Genomic DNA, 24171 nt, shown 5'->3' with positions numbered 1-24171 from the left:
TGAAAGAAGAATAGTAGACTTAGGACCAAAGGTGGGAGTAAGAATATAAAACTTTTGTTTTCGGGAATCAGAGTATGCTATTGTTAGGGGACTGTAATACAGATATTATTTACTCAAGGTCACACAGAAAGCTGCCGGGATTTCTAATCAGATATCCAGACTGTGTATAGTGCTCTTTCCACTGTCCTAGTATATAACTGCAATCTTCATATTACACTGATCCACAGCCTCCTAACTCCAAGAGCTAGATTTAAAATGTCCTTTCCCAGTTCAAACTAAGATGAGAAACAAAACCTCCCAGGAAAAACAATATTGAAATTACAATTCATTTTGGTCATTTGAGTCTAGAAGGGTGAATTTATACCCTCTATTTTTATGAGAAGTCATCTAAAAAATACTATTTCTTCCCCACATGATTACTAGTGCAAATACATCATTTGTTGAATATGCCAATGCTCAAAAGCCATCTTTAAGCGAAAGGACTACATATGATCTTGCAAATGATAAGCTTGTGTTAGCTGATAATCGTTTTAGTAATTGTATCCATCATCATATTTACATGCTATAATTAGTTGTAGCTATTTGCATGAAGTTATGTCTCTAGTTTAATGCATTCATTATTATCAATCAGTAAATATTAAGCTTGAATTCCACTGATAAGTTTGGTAAGCATTAATTTTAAAAGAATAGCTTTCTACTGGCAACCTAATCTCAATCCGTTAACAATTACAAAACTCCCACATTTGGCAAGGAATAGGCACTGTGAAAAGTTTGGAACAGGGACTGTGAAGGGTTGGAATTCATAGACCTCACCCTTAAAGAGCTTACAATGGTGCTAAATAAAGTGACATAATAATATAATGTAGAGCCCCATTTATAACAGTAAATGGTAATCCATGACATCATAACATATGGCAGTCCAGCTGAGCTGTATGAACTGTAAGAGCTCAGAAAAGGAAGAGGTTGCTGTTAACCAAAGAGAGACTGTGAGAATATGCCACTTCTTTTAATAAAAGCCAAGTCTACTACATATAGCGATATTTTATCTGTAAGACCGAATCTAAGATTTAAGTGAGGGCTTGAACTTGGGCAGCAGACTCCTAGTTTAGCCTCATTTCATGTAACACTGAAGGTCTTATTAGTCATAAATTGAGCAAAACTTTTAGGATCATGTTTTCTTAAAAAATCTACTTTCCTCTCAATTTTATTTTGTGTCTCTAGAAAGGAATAATATCTCCTTCACTACACTACATCTGGTTTATAGAGACTATTTGAGGATCATAAAATAATTGAATTGCAGGTTGGACTCATTAGCATTCATTCCTTCATGTCACATCATAACTTTCTCACCTAAGAAAGCAAGGAGCTAAGCCCTTTAAAGCCGGCATACCTCCACAGAGTGGTTTGTTCTCTTCACCGTCCGGCCATCAGTTCAGCCATTTGTGTCTTAGTGAGCGGGGAGAACTTTCAGCAGTAGCTTATTCTTGCTGATTATAACAGTCCTTTAAGAAACTCAAGGACTGTATTGAAAGGGAGACTCTTGGATTCCATAGTCAAAGTTACAGAAACCATTAGGAGAGATCCCTAATGACTGCAGAAAGATCCTGGGAGAAATTATTCTGGTATTTAGTTGGGTTAGTAGGTCCCTCATCTAAAAAGTAAACTGTTTCGCTCCCAAAAAGTAAACATTTTAAGGGCAAAGATGATCTCTGTACACTCACTCTTGTATGCATATGCAATGAAAGCAAGAGGGCATGGCACTAAGCACAGTGACTGTGTGCTTAGTAAATGAGAGATAATAGAACAAAATACTGCAATTAAGAGCATAGACTTTGAAATCAAGGCCCATTGCTGCCACTAAGCAGTCATTAATCTCTGGGAATCAACTGTCTGAGAGGCAGAGGTATTCAATACAGCAGTGGGAGGATGGCTTGGGAACCGGAAATCAGCAGTGCAGTCCCAGCTCCACCTCTTACGAGCTGAGATTTTGAGCAATTACTTAACCTCTCCATGCTTCTATTTCCTCATCTAAAAATTGGGACTAATTATAATATCTACTTGGTGGATTTTATGGTGGGTTAAACAATTTAATATGATTGTACTCTTAAAACTGAGGCCTGATAAATAATAAATATTGGGTAAGAGTTTGTTATGATTGTTATTATTATCATTATTTGCTTATTTAACAACCCCCCACTTTCCTCATTTATAAAATGGAAAGATAGATAATACACCTACCTCATAAGACTGATATTATAATTAAAGAAAATTTTGTAGGTAGAACATTTAATGTAGTGTCAACATATAGTGTACCCACATATTTTATCTATTAGTAGTATTATTGTTATTATGCAGAGCACTAACTTTATTAAAATATGATATTTTACAATATGACTGATTGCCTGATATATGTGAGTGTCCTGTTAAAGAATATGCATACAAATCAGCTTGTGGTTCTCTAAATGTCATCAGCCTCTTTCAGTAACTAAATCTGGGTTGTGGTCATCAGAGCTCCTTCTGGTGATTTTCTCTTCTGAGTACCAAAGTAATCTTAGGTGTCTTTCGGGAGAATAAGTGTTCTTTAATAGTATAACTGCATAGGGAAAAAAAAAAGTTTACATTAGTCTTAAAAGATTGTCCTCACACGCCACCTTTCCTTTTGAAGGAATGACTCCCTTAGGTGACAAATTCACTTAGAACAGTTTAATAAAACCATTATTTTGTAGTGGAAATAGGTAAAGAAATAATCCAGTGGGAAGAAAAATGTAACAACTTGGTTGATAGGAAATGCTGTTTGGATAAATGCACAGGGAAAACTCTATTTTGCCTTTGTATAGTTTTTTGGCCCTGGTAAAAGGTATCTCAAAGAGTAGTCTTTTGATGACGGCTATTGTCTCAGACATCAGCCTTTAGCAGCAGACTTGGTCTGTACAGAAACAAGATGGGACAGGAAGCAAAGACAAAGTACAGTCTTAGGGGCTGTTTTCTGATGTGAAGGCCAAAAGCCATTCTCAACACTGGTAAGATCGTATCTTGCCTTAGATAGAAAATACTCAAATTCACCTTAACAGAAAGAACCAGATAATACAAATTTGTCTGTCTTGTCTAAAGGGATGATTCTTGCGCATACAAGTAGCAGAACAAAAGGAAGCAATATATTTGTTCTGAAAGGATTTTTGCCACTTTACTGGGGCGGATACACTTGAAACCAGATAGCCATCGGAGTTTTCTGATAGATGAGGTCAAAGAAACAAAAGCAGTAGGTTTAAGATGTTCTAATGGATGTCCTTCATATATGATTAAATGTATATGTAATTCATTCAGAGATTCTTAAAACAGTAATAAATAATCAAAGATCCTCTACTTTTCAAGTCTATGTAAGTGTATTAATTATTCTAATAGTATCTACTGACTGAAAAAGTTAATAAGGCATTCTATTAGGAATATAGATTCGGGTTTGACTCTTTTCCATTGACAACTAACAGAATTTTGAACTAAAACACAGCCATTTTCTCCAACTTAAGAGAAATGTGCTGATGTTTGCAGTGAACAGTTTGGACCTAAGTTAACTAGAGGTTTGTATGTGTGCAAATATCAACTTGGCTTTTCCAGGTGATAAATTCATACCAGTAACTAGCAGTGGCTTAACAGAAGGAAAATTTGTCTGCATAGAGTTAATAACAGATTTAAATTGCCCAAAATGTTGAGCTGCACTTAACATACTCTGTTGGGTTGAGCAAAAACAAATACTAATCTTTTAGATTAAATTAACTGGGACTATAAATTCAGTAGTTACTAAAGCATCCAATTTTAGATCCAATTTTCCTTCTACTTCATGGTAGAAATCAGGAGACCAGCTTTTTAAATGATGGAGTCAAATTATAATATCTTGGCAGCAATTTTTAGAGGATTTTTCTTAGGAAGTTGAACATATTCCAACATCAACCCCTCAGTAGAAGAATTAAGTAGATTCAACCCTAGAATTTTAATACACATCATAAGCAAAAATGAAAATTTACCTTTTTCTTTTCTTGAGGCAACTCTGGGAAATTAAGGCATATAAATAGTACTCTTAAACTGCTACTACCGACCTCAAACACAGAAGTTACCTATGTGTTCCAAGAAGACACTTTAAAAGATTAACTACTTACTTGTTTTTATTGGCTTCTCTTAGTATTTAGTTAATACGAAATGTTCAAATGATTATTTCAACATAATATGGCACATTGACTATAGAGATCTCAGTCCTTCCTTCCCTACTTCCTAATCCATAACTTTCTATGTCACTAACGAAAATTTGGCATAAATAACAGAGGAATGTTTACCATATTTCACAACAAAAGGACTCAAATGGCCAAACATTGAAAGGAATGCCTTAGCTCTCCCAAACAATGTTCTTCCAACCACAAAGATGTATACATACATGGAGTTGTATCTCATGACAGAAATAAAAAAACTTGAGTTCAAAGGAATTATTTATATAATTCTCTAAGTATTCAGGCAAAAAAGTCATAAATCTACAGTCTGCTAAGATCCTTTAGTGTAAATGTTCACTTCTTATTTGCTCCATTTGAAAATCTCAGGGATCAGCCATGACAGACGGAGGAAAGTCTCCAATTGAGTGTCAAGCAGTATTTATCAATATAGAAATGAGGAGAAACCACTGTTTGAATGCCTTTAGAGGGGAAAATACTGATGTTCTATCTTTCCAGCAGTGTAAGAGATAAGAGTGTCCCAAAAAAGAAACAAAACATGGAAATGCATATTTCAGATGACTGACCCTTCTTAGATAAAATGGGATGAATTAGACTTGAAGCCTGTTTTAAGTATAAAAACATAAGTTAGAGATCAGAAAGATTACTTAGTTTTTGCTATAGAGCCAGCCCATTTCTTATAGGGCACCCCTTAAAAAAACATTTTGAGGGAAGGAACTATTACATAGTCATGTTGAATTCCCATAACATTGTAAGAGACCTGGTGGCCAGTTAGTGTTCAGCAAATATTTTAGTTAAACAATGTTGCTTATCTGCATGTTCTATCCATTAATACAGTATCTGACCGTAATAGGTGCCTAATTGCTTATGAATGTGTGTGTGTGTGTGTGTGTGTGAGAGAGAACAAATAATCACGACATAAATAACTACTGCGTTTTAATTCCATGTGCATCTATTGTACACGCTGTGCCAAGCATTGTGGTTGTCTTTGGGTACTCAGAAAATAAAGCTAATCCCAAGCAGAGACCTTCTTTGGTTGTTAAAGCCTGCTGCATACTTTGTCCTTTATACATAACTGTTGCAGGTTAACCCTTTACAGTCAATGAAATATGACAGAACTCCTGTTTGGCCTTCATCGTAAGAGGGCTTGAGCCATTTAAGATGGGGCAGGGGAAATGCAGTAAATACCGAAGAGTAAGTAGTACTACCATTCTCTCTTATAGGCAGGTTGGGTTGAAGAAAAGCAAAACCATATACGAGGGCCAAGTGTTTACAAACACTCTGAGATAAGTGAAACATCACGCTTGACTTACTCTGGGAGGAGATCAAACACCAGAGCTCATGCTTGGCTTCTCAGGCATGACAGAATGTTCTTTCATGGATTTGTTGACTTTCCTGTTGTATAGTGTAAAAGAGCAGAAGCTTCAGGTGACAAGAGGACCTCCTTCCTATAAGCCCCTTCAGCAAAGCCCTCTTCACTGAGGGAGGTCAAGAGGACAATCTTGGGAAAGATGTTATTATGCATTTTTGCCTTTGTCCAATAGGATGCATCAGCTTTGAAATGTTTCACTGAGGGGCACCTGGGTGGCTCAGTGGGTTAAGCCGCTGCCTTCGGCTCAGGTCATGGTCTCAGGGTCCTGGGATCGAGCCCCGCGTCGGGCTCCTTGCTCAGAGGGGAGCCTGCTTCTCTCTCTGCCTCTGCCTGCCTTTCTGCCTGCTTGTGCTCTCTCTCTCTCTCTCTCTCTGTGTCAAATAAATAAATAAAATCTTAAAAAAAAAAAAAAAAAAAAAAAAAAAGAAATGTTTCACTGAGAAAAGATCAAAATACTTCACTGAAACATATTCATGAAAATAATGTATTTTAATAGGCTTAATATGCAATCAACCCATATTGAGTATCTATTATACACATGGCATGATGTTTTTAATTGTATACAATCTCAATCTTAACAACAATCCTATAGGATACAGGATGAAGAAAGCGAGGCTTGGGGAGAAGAAATAACTTGTTCTATGTTAGATATCTAGTAAAGTAGATATGCTTTCCATTTAAAATGACTACTGAAGTAGTCTTTCTTAGATGTTGACCCTGGCCCCTTCTTGCTCCAGTCCTCCCTCCTAACACACACACACACACACACACACACACACACACACACACACGCAGCTCTTCTTTCATTACTACCAAAATGATCATACTAAAGCACAGATGTGGCTATGCCTTCATTACTGTTAAAAACAAAAACGAAACATGTTTAGTGACCCACATTGCCACTCTTCTGCTAAGTAACTATCAAGGCTTCCTCCTGCTTATGACAGAAAGTGCTCTGTTTAACTGTTAAGGTGCTTCATAATCTAACTCTGACCCCAAACCTCTCCTTTTCATGTATTTTATGCCTCAGCCAAACCCATTTTCCCAAGTCTCTTCAATTGTTTCTCACCTCAGAAATTTCATCACATGGTTTTCTCAATTTGAAGTACACTTTTCACCCAACTCTACAACTGGTCTACAGACCCATTGATCTTTTAAGACTCAATTCAAATTTCCCTTATTTTAAGACATCAGAGGACTGAGGAAAGATTCAAATACCTTCCTTATCTGCTAAATGACAAAGATAAAATTGTGAGGTAAAATTTAGTGGTGATGTCACTATAGACAAAACAAACAAACAAACAAAAAAACCATTAAGATATATCTGTACATAGAAAGTAGAGAAATGAACAAATAAATTCAAATAAATTCTGATTTGAGGTGGTTTTCTATACATGTAAGAAATATATGTTGCCTACTAAGTCATATATAATACACACACACACACATCATAATAGTGGCCAAAGTATGCTTTCTTTTAAAACTTCCATCACTGTAGATTTTTTATTAGTTATTTTTCTTCCTTTTTCCTCCTCAAGAGTTAATCTAAAGTTTTTTTAAGGCTGAAAGAGCAGAGTATTTATTTATTTATTTATTAAAGATTTTATTTATTTATTTGACAGAGATCACAAGTAGGCAGAGAGAGAGGAGGAAGCAGGCTCCCCACTGAGCAGAGAGCCTGATGCGGGGCTCGATCCCAGGACCCTGGGATCAAGACCTGAGCTAAAGGCAGAGGCTTTAACCCACTGAGCCACCCAGGCGCCCCAAAAGAGCAGAGTATTTAGACCTCATTTTTTTCCTTGCATCAACTAGTTAAGACACACTGACCACACACTAAAACTCTTTCTAGATAAGTGAAATCAGGGTGTCTGCATGTCTCAGTCATTAAGCATCTGCTTTCACCTCAAGTCATGATCCCAGGGTCCTGGCATCGAGTCCCACATCGGGCTCCCTGCTCAGTGGGAAGCCTGCTGCTTCTCCCTCTCCCACTCCCTCTGCTTATATTCTCTCTCTTGCTGTTTCTCTCTCTCCATCAAATAAATAAATGAAATGAAATCATAAAAAAAATAAAAAGATTGGTAAAATTGTATAATAATACTTGTGTTTATACGCCTCACATAGATTTTTGAATGAATCAAGTTTTTTAATTAATTCAACATACATTTACAGCAGAGTTATATATGCCAAGCATTGTGCTTAAAGAAGAAAATATGACTGAGATATGTTGTGCATTATTTAAACTCTCATAATGCAGATAAAAGTAGGTAAGAAAGACTTTTGGAAAATTCTAGAATATTTCACATGTATAAGGAATTATCAACACTGTAAGTGTATAAAAAATACTGATAGTACTTTAATTAACCTTTGAGATTAATGTCATAACAACTTCCATATGCTTGTCAACAACTTGCCCTTTAGAATTGCTGCTGAAAGAGTCTGCAGAACAAGACCCATTGCTCATTGGTCTCCTTTGGCATGGCTTTCTTAAGTTCTTATAAGTTTGCTTAGTCGTGGTTTCAGTCGTAAGATTTCTCCGAAAGGTATAATCAGTAACATATTACTAGTAGTCAAGATCAAGCTCTTTTAGTTTTATAAAATATTAAAATCAGTATCATTGTTTTTTAGAGTTTCCCTAAAAGCTCTCTGGAGTCATAGTTAAAATGTGATGAATCTGGATCTACTCAGGATTCTCCTTGAGGATAACTTCCCATGGTGGGTTACTGGGAGAAGACAGATGTCTTTAGCAGACTAGAAAGAGCAAACATCGCTGTCTGACTGTCCATAAAACTGTCAGTCAAGATTAAAAGCTTTTGCATAACAAAGGAAACAGCCAACAAAACAAAGAGGCAACCCACGGAATGGGAGAAGATATTTGCAAATGACAATACAGAAAAAGGGCTGATATCCAGGATCTATAAAGAACTCCTCAAACTCAACACACACAAAACAGATAATCATGTCAAAAAATGGGCAGAAGACAGGAACAGACACTTCTCCTATGAAGACATGCAAATGGCTAACAGACACATGAAAAAATGTTCATCATCACTAGCCATCAGGGAGATTCAGATCAAAACCTCATTGAGATACCATCTTATACCAGTTAGAATGGCCAAAATTAACAAGACGGTAAACAACGTGTGTTGGAGAGGATGTGGAGAAAGGGGAACCCTCTTAAACTTTTGGTGGGAATGCAAGTTGGTGCAGCCACTTTGGAAAACAGTGTGGAGATTCCCTAAGAAATTAAAAATAGAGCTTCCCTATGACCCTGCAATTGCACTACTGGGTATTTACCCCAAAGATACAGATGTAGTGAAAAGAAGAGCCATCTGTATCCCAATGTTCATAGCAGCAATGGCCACGGTCGCCAAACTGTGGAAAGAACCAAGATGCCCTTCAATGGGAGAATGGATAAGGAAGATGTGGTCCATATATACTATGGAGTATCATGCCTCCATCAGAAAGGATGAATACCCACCTTTTGTATCAACATGGACAGGACTGGAAGAGATTATGCTGAGTGAAATAAGTCAAGCAGAGACAGTCAATTATCATATGGTTTCACTTATTTGTGGAGCATAAGAAATAACACGGAGGTCACGGGGAGCTGGAGAGGAGAAGGGAGTTGGAGGAAATTGGAGGGGAGATGAACCATGAGAGACTATGGACTCTGAAAAACAATCTGAGGTTTTGGAGGGGTGGGATTGGGAGGTTGGGGTGAGCCTGGTGGTGGGTATTATGGAGGGCACATATTGCATGGAGAACTGGGTGTGGTACATAAACAATGAATTCTGGAACACTGAAAAGAAATTTAAAAAAAAAATAAAAACTAAAAAAAAACAAAAACTGTTAGTCACTATAAATTAAAACTTTAACATTCCTCATTAGTGCCTTTATTCAGATTTCAGTGTTAGCATCACAGCTGAGGCAACAGGCTAATCAATAGTGTTTCCTTCCAGTCATTACTTCAGTATTGGTTTGTGGCCATCCAGGAGTCTATCCCTATGAACATTTGCAAGCAGTTGCATATTTAGAAAATACCTTTTTTTCTTTTCACAGTTTTGTGGATGTTTCAGTTTTAGGCCTTCTCACAGTAACCATTGTAAGACTCATCCTCAGACATTTAATTACTATGTTTCCATTTTCTGTATTTTTGTTTTCTGTGGTAATTTTAACACATCACTTCTCTCATAGCAACTGGTGTACACTCAGGAAACATGATTTAATTTTAATGTAGAATTAAAATTAATACAAAAAATGGTTTTAAAGAATTTATTTATTTATTTGAGAGAGAGTGAGTGAGTGAGCTGGGGGGAGTAGCAGAGGGAGAGGGACAGCAGACTACAGAAGCCAAAGCAGGGCTCTACCCCACAACCCTGAGATCATGACCTGAGTTGAATTCAAGAGTCAGATGCTTAGGGTGCCTGGGTGACTCAGTTGGTTAAGCGACTGCCTTTGCTTCAGGTCATGATCCTAGAGTCCCGGGATTGAGTCCTGCATTGGAAACCCAGCTCCATGGGGAGTCTGCTTCTCCCTCTGACCTTCTCCCCTCTCATGATGTCTCTCAGTCTCTCTCTCTCAAATAAATAAATAAAATAAAATAAAAACTTCTATAAATAAATAAATAAATAAAATGAGTCTGATGCTTAAACACCTAAGCCAGTCAGATATAGATATATAGATAGATAGATAGATAGATAGATGTGTGTGTGTAACAAAACAAAACAGAATTTATGAATGCAAATCCAAGTCTATCAAGGACATAATCTTGTTAAAAGTAAAACTTAAAAATTATGTGTTTTAAGATTTACTTAAAATTTTTGAAAAATTTTACAAAGCTCTTGGCAGTATTTGAAAATCATTTGACACCCAAGTACTGGAATAGAGGGGCATAGAACGTTGAGCCAGAGGGTTCTACAGGAATTTTTCCAGTTCAAATTCTTCATCTCAAAAATAGAGGAACCCCATAGAGAAAATCTGACTTGAATGAGGTGACTAATCAACTTGGTGGCAAACCCCAAGTTTCCTGATGTTCACTGTCCCAACTCATTTCACTGTCTCACATCAACTGGATTATTTAACTCTCACTCTGTAAATTCATAAGAACACCCTTTTATCTGAAAATATGCTTCTGATTTTTGTAGTTGGTATAAGAAGCAAATACATACAATGGAAGATGTGACTGTTCAAATTCTCTAGATCCTTTTCCTGATTGCCTAGATATTACATGTAGAAAGCCTGAACCATTTTAAGAAGCATAAAGGACCTAACTAACATGGGGTGTATACCACACCTCTTGAGGACCTGATTTAAGATGAGTGCTGAATGAGGATCATGTGGTAGCCGCAGATGGGCAGCAATGGGAAGAGCATTTAGAGTAGAGAACAGCATAAGCAAAATCCTTAAGGCAGGAAGTCTCTAGGTACATTCAAGGATTTGAAATGAAAGCATAACAGCTAGAGCATGATGAGTGAAGTAAAAGCAGAGGTTGGAGAATTGAATAGAGATCAGCCTATGCAGGCCTTGTAGACCACATTAAGGATTCATATTTTGCCTTTTTGTTGTTACAGAAAAAATTTAAAACATGTTAAGCAGAGAAAACCATGATGCAAGTTTTAGAAAATATCTCTTCTAGGTTCAATATATGTTATATGTAAAAAGTGGACATGAATACATGTGAGGTGATCAGGTAGAAAGCTACTATGATAATCCAGGAAAACATGAGTGATTAGTGACAAAAAGATGGCAATGGAGTTGGAGGGAAATGCACACACTTGGACTTTAGTTTGAATGTAGAACCAACAGATTTATAATGCACATCTCTGTTTAAAAGCATTAAAAATATCCCAAGTTATGTAATCAAATAATATTGTTTCTCATTTCAAAGTGCCTTTTGTACTGATTCCTTCTTCATCCATATACATATGTATGTACATATATGGATATGTATATGGATATACATATGGATATATCCATATACATATATATGACTTCCAGATCCTCATAAACTGGCAGAGAAGCTGTTTTCTAGGCTTGCATCTGCTCTGGTCCACACATCTTTAGTATAGCATCTATGAAATCAGCCTCCCTGGTGTTCAAATCCTGACTTAATCATTCAAGTTATGAGAATATGGACAACTCACAAAACCCATGTAACTTCACTTCCAAGGGGTAAGATTAACACTTTCCATTTACCCACCCCTATCTTAGTTTGCTTGAGGCTTAATAAGATGACAAGACATACTAGTTTAAAAGCATTTTGATCATACCTCCTCACCTCCAAAAAAATTCAAAATACACAAGAAAGATGTTTGAAGGCATTAAACACACAATGACAATATTGAAGGAGTCTTTTCTTCCAAACTGACCAGCCTAAAGAGTATGACTATCATCACGCCAAGAATCCAGGTAAATCAGCCTGTAGGGAATAAGGCCCATCCAAACCACTTTAGGGTTCCCCTTCTTAAACATGAACACACAACCACCAAGGGTGAGCATATATCTGAGGGAAATCTCTAACAAAAAAGAAATAAGAATAAACAGAAAAGAGAAACTTGAAAGGAATAGAGCCTATGTGAAGAGAAATAAATTTAGGAAAAACTTAAAATTTTCATGTTCAGAGCCATAAAAAAAAAAAACTATCAGAAATTAAAAAAGATGAAATAGCAGAAGTGAGGAGCTCAAAAGAAAAGTTAAACAGATTCAGGAAAATGGAGAGAAAAACAATTTTAAAAGGTAGAAATGAGTTTAGGATGTCCAACATATAAGTGAGAAGAGTTTCAGAAAGAGGGAACAGGAAGGAGAGAGGAGATGATAGTGCTTATAAAATTTGTACAGAAATTTGGGAAAATTGTCCAGAAATAAGGACTATGAATTGATATAAAATGGAAGAAAATAAATCCAAACTGAAGAAATATAAGAACTCAGGATACAAAAAGAAAAATTTTACAAGCTTTCAGAGAGGAGAAAAATGAAGTTAGATATTATGCATAAGACTGGAATTCAGAATGGCTTGGGATTTCTCAACAAACAACACAAGCAGCAAGAAGAAAACTGGACAATGCCTTTGACGTTCTTAGTAATGAAAAATCTAAATTTTTAATCCAGCCTAATAAAAAATTAAATCTAAAGATAAGATAGGAACTTTTTATTTTACACACACACACACACACACACACACAAATCAGATGAACCGTTCTCGGAAATCTTCTGACATTGTCTTCCACTTCGATATAGGACTCAGGTGATCCAACTCAGGAGACAGATAGAAACAATCCCAGGAAGACAACTGCATGAGAGACATAAAGAACAAGCAGCCCAGATTCAAGCAACAGGGTCCAAGGAGCGGACACATCAATGGCCGTCATCTCAAGATGTCTTCTGCTCTGGTGAACCTCTATCAAATTCTTATCGACATGGACCACGTGTTGATGAAGTCCATACTCTCACTTCCAGTCACTGCTGGCAACTGAGGACATTCACCCCACCACTTCCTCAGAACAGGAAGTTGACCATGGTGAGCCTAGAAGAAAAGATCAAACATCTCACTCCCCACCCATATCCAGTATCCAGCTTATTTTACAGATCTGCCAGATGCCAGACTATGGAACTTTCTCTATTTCCCAAGCCTCATTAATTGCCTTTTCCAAAGAATTTCCCAAAAGAAACTCTTTGACCTCAAAAGAAAACTGAAAACCAAACCATGATCCAGACACCCCTTTAGTTATCTTCTGCTAGGATTATTGTTCTTAGGACAATGTGGCTCTTTTTATAGCATTATTTGTGTTTCCTAATCAATTTGTATATGTGTATGCTTTCACATTTATATGAAAATAACTTAAAAACAAGGAAAAAGCACTGAGAAAAGGTGGTGATAGATGAAGTGCTTAACATAGTGACTGATATATAATAAGCTCTTAATAAATCACAAGTACAATTGTTATAACTTTATGTAGTCCTTCCATTCCCTGGTATCAGTTATTTTTCTGAAATGCCATTTGGGTGAAAAACCTTTCAAATAGTCATATAATGACTTCATTGTCTAACATTTGTATAGAAAATGTCCTTTTCCTACTATTAAGGAAAATGAAGCAAACTTCCTTGAAATATTAACAATGACCAAAAAAATCTCAATCATATTAATGTTCATAATAAGTTTTATATTAATTCTAATAAAAATATTAGATGGATGACCTATATAAAGATTTTAGTCCAATTCAAATAATTGTGTTCATGTAGAATATACATAGATATAAATTAGAAAAAAGATGGGGGTTCCTGGATGGCTCCATTGGTTAAGCACCCAACTCTTGATTTGCCTTGGGTCATGATCTCAGGGTGGTGAGATCAAGCCCCACATCAGGCTCCATGCTCAGTGTGGAGTCTGCTTGAGATTCTCTCCCTCTGCCTCTGCTCATGCTCTCTTTCTCTTTCAGAATAAATAAATAAAATCTTAAAAAAAAAAAATAGACAAAAGATGTAGTGAAAAAGCCACCCAAGCAATCAGGAGACCTTGGATCTTCTTCTGAATGCGTCACTTCCTAAGTCATTACACCTAGTAGGGTCACTTCCCCCAGGGCTGCAGATCTCTGGTTCTGCATGTGCTGAGCAGATGCAGAAGTATCCAGTGGACCTCAGCTTACACTCTGCTTGTAGTTGTATTTCTTTCCACTCTTCTTACAGCTCACCTTCTCCACTGCCAGCCCCATGGCCCAGGCCCACTAGTAAAGATTCGGCTGCAGTCTTACGGAGGCCAAATTTCCCGAGAGGGGGAGATTTCCATTCAACCCCTCAGCATCTTCCCCGCTTGTGGGTCTTAATTCACAGACTAAATGTGTTTGATGTCCTGAATGTCCACTCATATGTCCCATCTGTTTGTCCACTCATATCAGTGCTTAACATGGACCTGTCGGTGAACTTTTCATGGATTTTCCAACTCCCCTCCAGACGGTCACTTCTTCCCTACATCCCACATTTGGGTAAGGTCTAATTCCTACTATAAATTCCTCTTTCAAGTGATACTTAGAGTGGTTCTGTTTCCCTGAGAAATGTGTTAATGAGTTCTATGGCCCCTTCCAAATATGATTTTCTAGGATTCTCAGTATGATATTATATGATCTACATGTATCTCAGTAAACAGTTGGGGCAGATTCAAGTCTCTTCATCTATTTTTAGCAGACAACAGGCAAGTTAAGGCATATTGTAAGCTGCTTGCATGTGACTTCCCAGAACACCGGCAGAGTATTGAGTTCTCAGATTTCAAATGTATAACCAATAAAAGGATTTACAGTGACTGCATATGGATTAAGTAGACACACAGGCTCACCTCTACATAATAGTATATATTTAGAGCGTAAGTGCTTAAAAAAGAAATTAAATAAGAAATAACAAATACTCCTATTCATACTTCTTAAGTATACAAAGATAAAATAGAGACTAAAGATTTGTTCAATGGCCAAGGCCACAACTGAGTCCCACCCCCAGCTCCTTCCCATTAGTCCTCAATTGTTGCAAAAGTATTTCACTTGTACGTAAAGGAGAACAATATCTCAGAAACTATTCTAAGACAATAAATCATGAGAGCTGGTTTGTTCACATTTTTCTTCTTTTCTTTTCATTCTTGAGGTTAACCTCCCACAGAGAAAGTTACACCAAGCAAAGGATTCAGCAAAATGAATGAGAATATATTTATGTCACTCATGGATTACTTTCCTGTGGCATAAATCCAATCAATAGCCCTGAAGGAAAAAAATAAAAAGTGTGTGTGTGTGTGTGTGTGTATTTGTGTGTTGTCTGGTTCCTTAACTTCATAATTGCAGCTGTTCAAACATTTATCATTTCATGTTACAAAATAAGGAATTTACTGAAGCACAAAGAAACAACATAGTTTTCCATCAGTTTAGCATTTGTCTTGGGATTTAAGCAAAATAAATTAAGAATGCACATGGTTTTCATGTAAACAATTTAGTGTCTTAAAAGCATTTCCAAAATTATCCTTTCTTTCTACATCCTTCCACTGAAAACATTACCAATTCATCTTTGTTTGCCACATTAATTATAAAAGTTAATATTGGCATATTATATTGCAGTTTTAGAAAATGATTTTGTGTACATAAAACAGATCATCAAGGCATAATAGGAAAAGACAGTGGCTTTGGAGTCCAAGGATCCTTACTATCTGTACACAGAGTGTATGGGATGGAAGTAGGTGATCACCACTATTCTGTAAAGCTTAGATGAGTTCATGGATGTAAGCGTTATTTGTGAAAGGTCTGGAATGAAACAAATAAAGAACATGAAATCAATTTGCACTACACAGATAAGGAACAGCCACTAAATGATATGCCCAGAATTAAATAGAGGTGTATCGAGACCAGAAATCTGAAGTCTACATTTCTAGTTGTAATATTCTTCCCACTCCATCTCACTGTGTCTCATTCATTAGTTTTGTTTAAAAACAAAAACTGTTTTTTTTCCTAATGGATTATATCATTTTTTTTTAAAGATTTTATTTATTTATTTGACAGACAGAGATCACAAGTAGGCAGAGAGGCAGGCAGAGAGAGGAAGGAAAGCAGGCTTCCTGCTGAGCAGAAAGCCCGATGTGGGGCTCGATCCCAGGACCCTGGGATCCTGACCTGAGCTGAAGGCAGTGGCTTAACCCACTGAGCCACCCAGGTGCCCCGGATTATATAATTTTATGTAGAAATTTAATAAGCAAGATATTTTAAAGATTCAGGAGATTGCAATCCAAACTTTCTGAGTTTAAATCTGAGCTCTCTCTGTCTCTCACTCTGAGACCGAGTACATTAATTAACTTCTCTGTGCCTCAATTTCATCATCCTTAAAAACAGGATAAAATTAGTTTCAATATCATAGGGCTGTTTTGAAGATTATATGGTAAAGCCCTGAGAATAATGCCTAGTACATAAGAAGCATTCAGTAAATTTTAGCAATTTTTATGTAAATAGTCCTGAAGAGGCATTATGTTGATGCAGACTATAATATCGGACTGGCCATCAGTAGTCATAGCAACATGACTAGTATCCTGGCATCCTTAAAGAGCACTGGGGATGAGATGAGGAATACATGTGCAGGGTGATGCTGACTTCATTACCAGAGCTTAAACAGAATCTCTAAGAAGTTCCAGCTTCAAAATGAGCAACACCATTTATTGCTAGAAAATCCAGAATTTATGGAACAATCATATCTGAATAAAGGCATTTATTACTTATTTTCTCTTTTTTCAGTAAAACTATAGGATTCATGAAAGGATTAGCAATGACTAGAAAGTACCAAGATAAATATACCGAGAGTTATTTACGAGTTCAAATAGGAGTCCATTGATACAATATATCCTAGTAAATGCTCTATACCAGAAGCACAAATCCTAGAATATTACTACAGGAAGAGAATTTAGGGTCTACCTGATCAAACCAACCCTCATCCCATACACCAAATACCTTTCTTTTCCAGTATCACCTATCAGTAACCTTCCAGCCATTATTTAACATTTCAAAGGATAGGAAAATTCTCACCTCCCAAGGAAATTGCTTCACCACCTAATAGTAATAGATTTTTAGAAAGTTTCTCTTTATTTTGAACATAATTTTGTTTCACAGTAATTTTATCAACAGGAACACATTCCTGGTCCAAAGAGTATAAATCATATTTCATAAACAAAAAGGACTGTGAAGAAGTACTTAAAGAAAAATTTAAGTTGTTATTAGTAATCATGATAAAATCAGCTATGTTGGGTACCATGAAATGGTCCTGACTATCATGGCCCTGAATATAGTCAAATGAAGTTTCTTATCATCATCTTGTGATTTTCACAGTAGATATGACCTATATTTGTTCTCACTTTTGGTCAGATACACATGTCCAATCTACAGCTTTCATAAACGAACACACAATGTGGTTTGCATAGACATTTCCTCCTGATCAAATTCATTTGTTGATGACATATTTGCTTCTATTTTACTCCATTTTGATTTACATTTCCATCATTGTTGGAGGAGGTCATCAAGAGGACATGACCACTGGTTGACCCATGAGCAGAACCTGGGCAATCAAAGCCTCCTTACCTCCTCCCCTGTCCTTGGAATGTACACCCATTGTTCCCATAACTAAAGCCATTTCAAGGATGCAATCTCAAAGGAGCAATGTGTGGTGGAGACTGTCTGGACTGTATATGTGACTGAACCCTGTTAAACCTTCCCTATAAACTGTTAAGATTCTGGCAGGTTGGTGTCAAGAATTATTTGACTTATGACCACCCAAGTTCCCTTGCTTATTAAAACTGCCACCTCCCAGTCTAGAGTGGTCTTCCTTTTCCTTTGGTCTCTGCTTGCCCTCTGTGGATGGGGATCAGCTTCAGATTTCATCCAGGAACTTCTAAAGTTACAAGTCAATAATTGGTGAACCAGCCAGGAGACGTTAGAAAGAGGTCTCAGGAAAGAGGCATCTGTAGGAGAAAGTCCAGGTTGGACAATAACATCTATGTGGGGAAGGGTGGCCTGAATGGCAGTTGCTTGTAGACTACTGTATGAGTATGAGACACTGCCCAAATGCTGGCTGGTCTAAAGCATTTGTTTGAGGAATTGTTCATAGCATACCACCCACAGCAAAGAAGGGAAATGCGTGTTTGCCCCAGTGGGATGGCCTTTAATGTAACAGCTTGGCTGGCTACCAATGTCCAATTAGAGGCAGAAGCTTGAGTTAAAAAGTTGGTAGATGAGCTGAGGTTAGAAAGGAAGTGTCTACCACTCTACCAACTTCCAGGCTGCCAGACAAGGTGGCAGAAGAGCAAAATAATATGTTGAAGGCTTTAGTATGCCAATTTGCAAGCTAAGAGTGCATGAACTGCCTTGGATTAAGATCCAGGGGCTTGTGACAAAGCCTGATTGGGACACTAAAAGGTGGAATCTCTGGGAAAGTGAGGAGAGCCAAGAAAAGTGTGTTGTGATAATTGTCAGTGAAACAGACAAAGCTTCCCATGCCCTCTGACCTATAATACAAAGGAAAATTTTAAATAGTAATTACCCAAAACTTCTTGTTTTGGGTAATAATTGTCAGTGAAACAGACAAAGCTTCCCATGCCCTCTGACCTATAATACAAAGGAAAATTTTAAATTTTAAAAATTTTAAATTTTTATTTAAATTTTTTAATATTTTAAATAAAATATTTAAATAGTAAATTTTATTTACTATTTAAAATTTAAAAATTTTAAATAGTAATTACCCAAAACTTCTAATAGAGAAATATACCCCAAAACTCTTAGGTGAAAATCTTGTATTCTTTCTCTGTCCCTTGAAAATGTAAATTTTAGCATATCTTTGAGATGTAAATACTCCTGGAGATAACTAAAGCACTACCCACAGAGACCAAGTAAAATAATAGGGGGAAAGATGCTTTTAGAATACAGAGGATTTAGAAGCCCCCTTGCCCAAAATATAGTCCATAGTCTCCATAAACTACTTGTCGAGGGCAAATACAAATCTTAAACAAAAATTAATAAAAACTTTAGCCATGGGAGCAGGTAACCTTAACTTGACATAATTTGGATTCAACAATTATTTATGAACTAATGAGTTTTGTATTGCTGTACGTGATTCATGAATAAAATTTTGGAATGGAAGCTATAAGGTCTCTGTGTCTGTTTGTGTGTTTATGTGGGTCTACAGATGTATGTTATGCATGTAATTCTATCTCCACGTGGTATTGCCAAAATTTGTAAAAGAAGTCTAGTTAAGTGGCTTAAAATAAGCCCATATATAAGTTAAGTATTCCTAAAACTCTCAGAAATATAGAAAGTAACACAAATGCTTTTCAAGTTCAACTAGTTTAAGTTTGTCAGCTTAATTAAAATAGTTATGTCTTCAAATTATCAACATTAGAATTAATGTTGGCATGAACTTTTATTCTAGTGGGTTTACTTGTCAAATAAATTCATGCTATCTCTGTTACAAAATTTGTCAGCAAGAAAAATAATTTAAGTGGATGGCTACCTTTTTAATGTCTCATGAAATTTTCATGAGTAATCTAAACATAATTGTTAAGAACAAGTGAATTGAATAGATGTAAATAGGTGCAGAAAGTTGGAGGAAAAGAGAATTCTTGCCTTGCATAATGAAGCTGGCTAAAAGTGGATGATTTTGTGATAGGGCTTTTTAAAAAATAATCTTCAATATCAATTGTGTACTTGTGTAAAACTGAAACTTAATTTTCCTTCAACTGCTAGTTATAAATTTTCTTAGATTATTCATCACTGCTGCTAAAAGATTATGAAAGGGGTTTTTTTTGTTTGTTTATTTGTCTGTTTAAGTTTTAAGTAATCTGCCTAGAAAACAAAGATTGTGTTTTATCATGCCTCATGCTGTTTTTACCAGGTCTTTGATTACTCTAGAAACCTGAATCTTCTCAATATTAAAAAAGCTGTTTTATTCACAACTATGAAGCGTTTTGTATTTCCCTTGAAAATCTTTTATTGCCATTTTAGTTACAGAGATTTAAGTGTTATTTCATAAAGACCTGTGATTCTATTTGGCCAATTTTTTGACAAATTTCCTAAAAATCAAATTCTAAATGAAATATCTTTGTCTTTAGGTGTGATTTCTTCCTCTCCTTGTAAAGTTGAAAGCATAGTTGATTTATCTCAAATGATTTGTGAATGAGTTTCTAATTCATGTATTTATGGCAAAATATTTATCCTCTAAATACTGTTTGGAACTCTTCTTTCTTATTTCCGTATATTGTGCTATAATATGTTCAGTAAATCAGCAGCAGCTCTCAGTGAGATGACCAGTGTGGCTGTTGTGCAATATAATAAGCTGTAATTAGTTCTTAATTTTTCTTTAAAAGTACTTTTGTGGGGCACCTGGGTGGCTCAGTAGGTTAAGCCTCTGCTTTTGGCTTAGGTCATGGTCTCCGGGTCCTGGGATTGAGCCCCATCGGGCTTTCTCCTCAGTGGGGAGACTGCTTTCCCAACTCTGTCTGCCTCTCTGCCTACTTGTGATCTCTCTCTCTCAGATAACTAAATAAAATCTTAAAAAAAAAAAAAAGTACTTTTGCTTTTTAGTTGTCTTCTTAAAAAAAATACTTTCTAAATAGTCTTTTTAAAAAAATACTTTCCATGTAGATGGCCTTTGGTTGTTCTTTTGCTGTTAATGTTTACTACTATCACATTATGGCCAACTTTATTTTTCACTTTTTTTAATTCATTGAAATTTTATAAATACTTTTAGAGGGTCACAAAATCTATGCACTCTTATTGTTGACTTTGTCCTGTAGCTTAGAAGTTCTGTCGTCAGTTGTGTTGACTCTGATTTTAAGCCAGCTGTTTCTTGCTTCTGCAATGGGGCTTTTATTTTTGAGGTCAAATTGTTCTTTTTGAAAAAGCCTGCTTATTTCTCTGAATGTAGTATCCTCAAAAGTTTCTCTAAAGGCATTAATTAACCTACCCTCTTCTGGTTCATAAATTGAGAACTTGGAGTTTTGTTAGTTGATGTTTTGATGGGCATGTTGGGAAGTCTGATTGACAAATTTGGGGAGCAGATGAAGGTTTTTTCCCACTCCACTGGAAATCTTCATTACCAGATCTGAGAGAAGGTCTACTGGGAGGCATTTGCTCCTTCCATTGCCTTGTAGGCACTTGCAATCTGGAGCCACTGCCGCTAGCCAGCAACCAGCTGGGAGAGAAGCCACGGAGACAAAGCCAACACACTAATGGTGTCAAAATGAGGAGATGAAAGGGCTCTCTAGTCTTTGATGTTACTGCTGAGGCAATGAGTAAACAAGGCTGAAGATGTCCTACCTATGGAATCCTTATGTTATCAGTTAGTATATTTTTTAACTTTTATATCCACTTCCACTATGAGCAATTACAGCCAACATTATCCAAATCCATATACCACCTCCTACAATTCATTTTCCAAAAATTAATCAGAGCTGTCTTTCAAAATCCCATATCACATCATGCTACTTGCTGCCTATGTGTCTCCAACGGCTTCTCATCCTTTTTCGAATGAGACCTGCCTACAAAACCTTACACGATCTGACCTCTGCTTCCCTCTATAGTCTATTTCTTTACCTTCAATCCTCTTGCCTTCTTTTGGATCCTCAAACACGGTAGGATTACTCCTGTCTTGGGGCCTTTGCACAAGCTCTCCTCTCTCCCAGGAGTGTTTTCCCCAGGTCTTTAAACATCTGGTTCCTTCTTGTTCATCTCTCAACTAAAATATCAGCTTTTCGAACAGTGCTTTCATAATTATCCAAATGAGAGCAACCACTCAGTAATTTTTCTATCACACTAACTTAATTATTTGCATTGCACTTATCGCAATCTGATAAATTCCTTTTAAAAAAAACTGCCTGATCTACCTTTCAATAGTGTAAACTTTATGAGAACAAGGACATTTAATATCATGTTCACTGCAAGATTTCCATTACCTAGGAGAGTGCCTGGCATTCAATACACCCTCAATAATTAGTTGTTGAATAACTGAATGCATCTACTCTTCCAGAAATTCTTCATGGCTCTGATCACTGCTGGTACTTTTCTCCAGTTACTCAGAATGTTGTGCATGTATTTTTATATGTGTTACATCATTTCAGTAGGATTTGGAAGAACGAAGTAGATAAATACAAATATTCAGCAGCATTTTATAGAAATCAGAGACAATTCCCCTAAACGTAATCATCATTGCCTTTGAACTTTTTAATGATATGAATGTCACTGTTCACCTTAAAGTAATTTGACTTTTGTACACTTCCCAAATTATTATAATCTCAATTCCTGAATAGAAGCAGAGGACCAGAAAGGAGCTTCATACATGAGGCATACCTATAGAACATGTCTGTTTAGTCCTTCCTGTTTTAGAATTATTAATTTGCATTAAGGGAATATAAAAATAAGCAGACTCTAAAACCCAAGTATAGACTAGAAGAAAAATATGTTACTAAGAATGTAACCTGCTCCCCACATCTTGTGACCTGAGACATGAGAGTATATTCAGTGATTTCCAGACTCTGTATATTATAGGTCATAATATTTTTCAAATAGGAATTAATTTTTTATTTTGATTCATTAAGGCATGTATGAATATTATCACTATTATTATAAAATAGAGGACTTTATGACATTAGATATCACAAAGGATATATCTAAGAAGAAAGGACACTTCTTTAAGTGAGATACTTTAAGCTTTGTGACAAAGTACTTCAATGTTCTTATTATTCTCATTTTGCAATGGACCAGTGGAAAACTTAGTGTTCAGCACTACTTCCAAGACTAGCGAGACTTAACCTGAAGATGTGAATTTAAGGTTCAACTCCAAACTGTGTGACTATGAATAAATATCTTAACCTACTAGAGACCCGATTTCTTTATCTTTTTCTATTTATATAGGTGGAGAAGTTTGGGGCCCAAATGAAACAATTATCTTTAAAATATTTTGTAAGCTATAAATGTCTTTATAAATATAACTTATGGATTTGGTTTAAGGTGAGAGACAGAGGGTCATAGGGACTCCAAACTTTTTCACCTGGGGAGCCAGAAGTTGCTTTAAACTTGGACAGAAATGAAGATTTGGATGAAATATCAGCAGTTCAGTATCAGACATAAGTTCGAGGTACTTATTAGCCTCTCAAGTGGACATGTCGAGTAGGCAGCTGGATATAAGAATTTGGAGTGTATGGGAGAGGAATAGCCTGGAGATACAAATTTATCCATTGCTAGGCTATAGGTGGTTTTAAAAGTCATGAAGCTGGGGGAGACCGCTAAGGAAATGAAGCAGACACAGGAAATAGGTTTCAGGTCTATCCCCTGGGCATGCTAGAGTTCTGACATCAGGGAGAAAAGGAAAAGAAAAGACACTGAGGAGGAACAGTTTTTGATGTGAGAGACAATGCAGGAGAGCATAGGACTGAGGGTCAACTGAAAAGTTCTGCAGATACATTAGGTTAGAACACTTGTTTCATGCACTTCGTAATTCAGGCAAATGAACTCAATATTCATTCAGCCAAACCAAATGTAAAACCAGTTCTTGCCACTGAGTGGCCAGGAACAGACGTTAAATTGTAAAGCTGTTTACATAGACAATCCACGCATACACACATTAACATGCATTCAAAACATGCCCCCATGCAGTCTTGAACTCTGAGCATTCCAACATGGGTAATGAGAGGGTAGAACTGAAATTTAACAAGGTGCAGGGGAAGATCCAGCTTCAAGGCACATGGAAGAAGCATCAGTACCCCACGAGCAGAATCAGTGGATGTGCTAAATGACTGCTTTAAGGATTCGGAAATTGAATTCATGCTTTGCCAGTGGTCTAATTGGATAGTATGTAGGTCGAATGAATCAAGCCTCAAGTAGCTTAGCAATGTGTCACACTTTAAATCAACTTAATAAGGACTTTGCAGGTGTTCAAATGTTACAAAGTAATATTTTGCTTTCCTAAAGGAACTCTTCCCATTTGAAAAAGACCAGCTTCTGCCATCTTTTAATAGTGAAACCACTCATCATCATTAAAAAAGAATTTCAGAAACTCAATTCATACCAAAGCGTTGGGTAACACGCTGAT

Source organism: Martes martes (assembly GCF_963455335.1).
Source record: "Martes martes genome assembly, chromosome: 1".
In the NCBI taxonomy this organism is placed as follows: Eukaryota; Metazoa; Chordata; class Mammalia; order Carnivora; family Mustelidae; genus Martes; species Martes martes.
Note: the sequence above shows the minus strand (reverse complement) of the source record.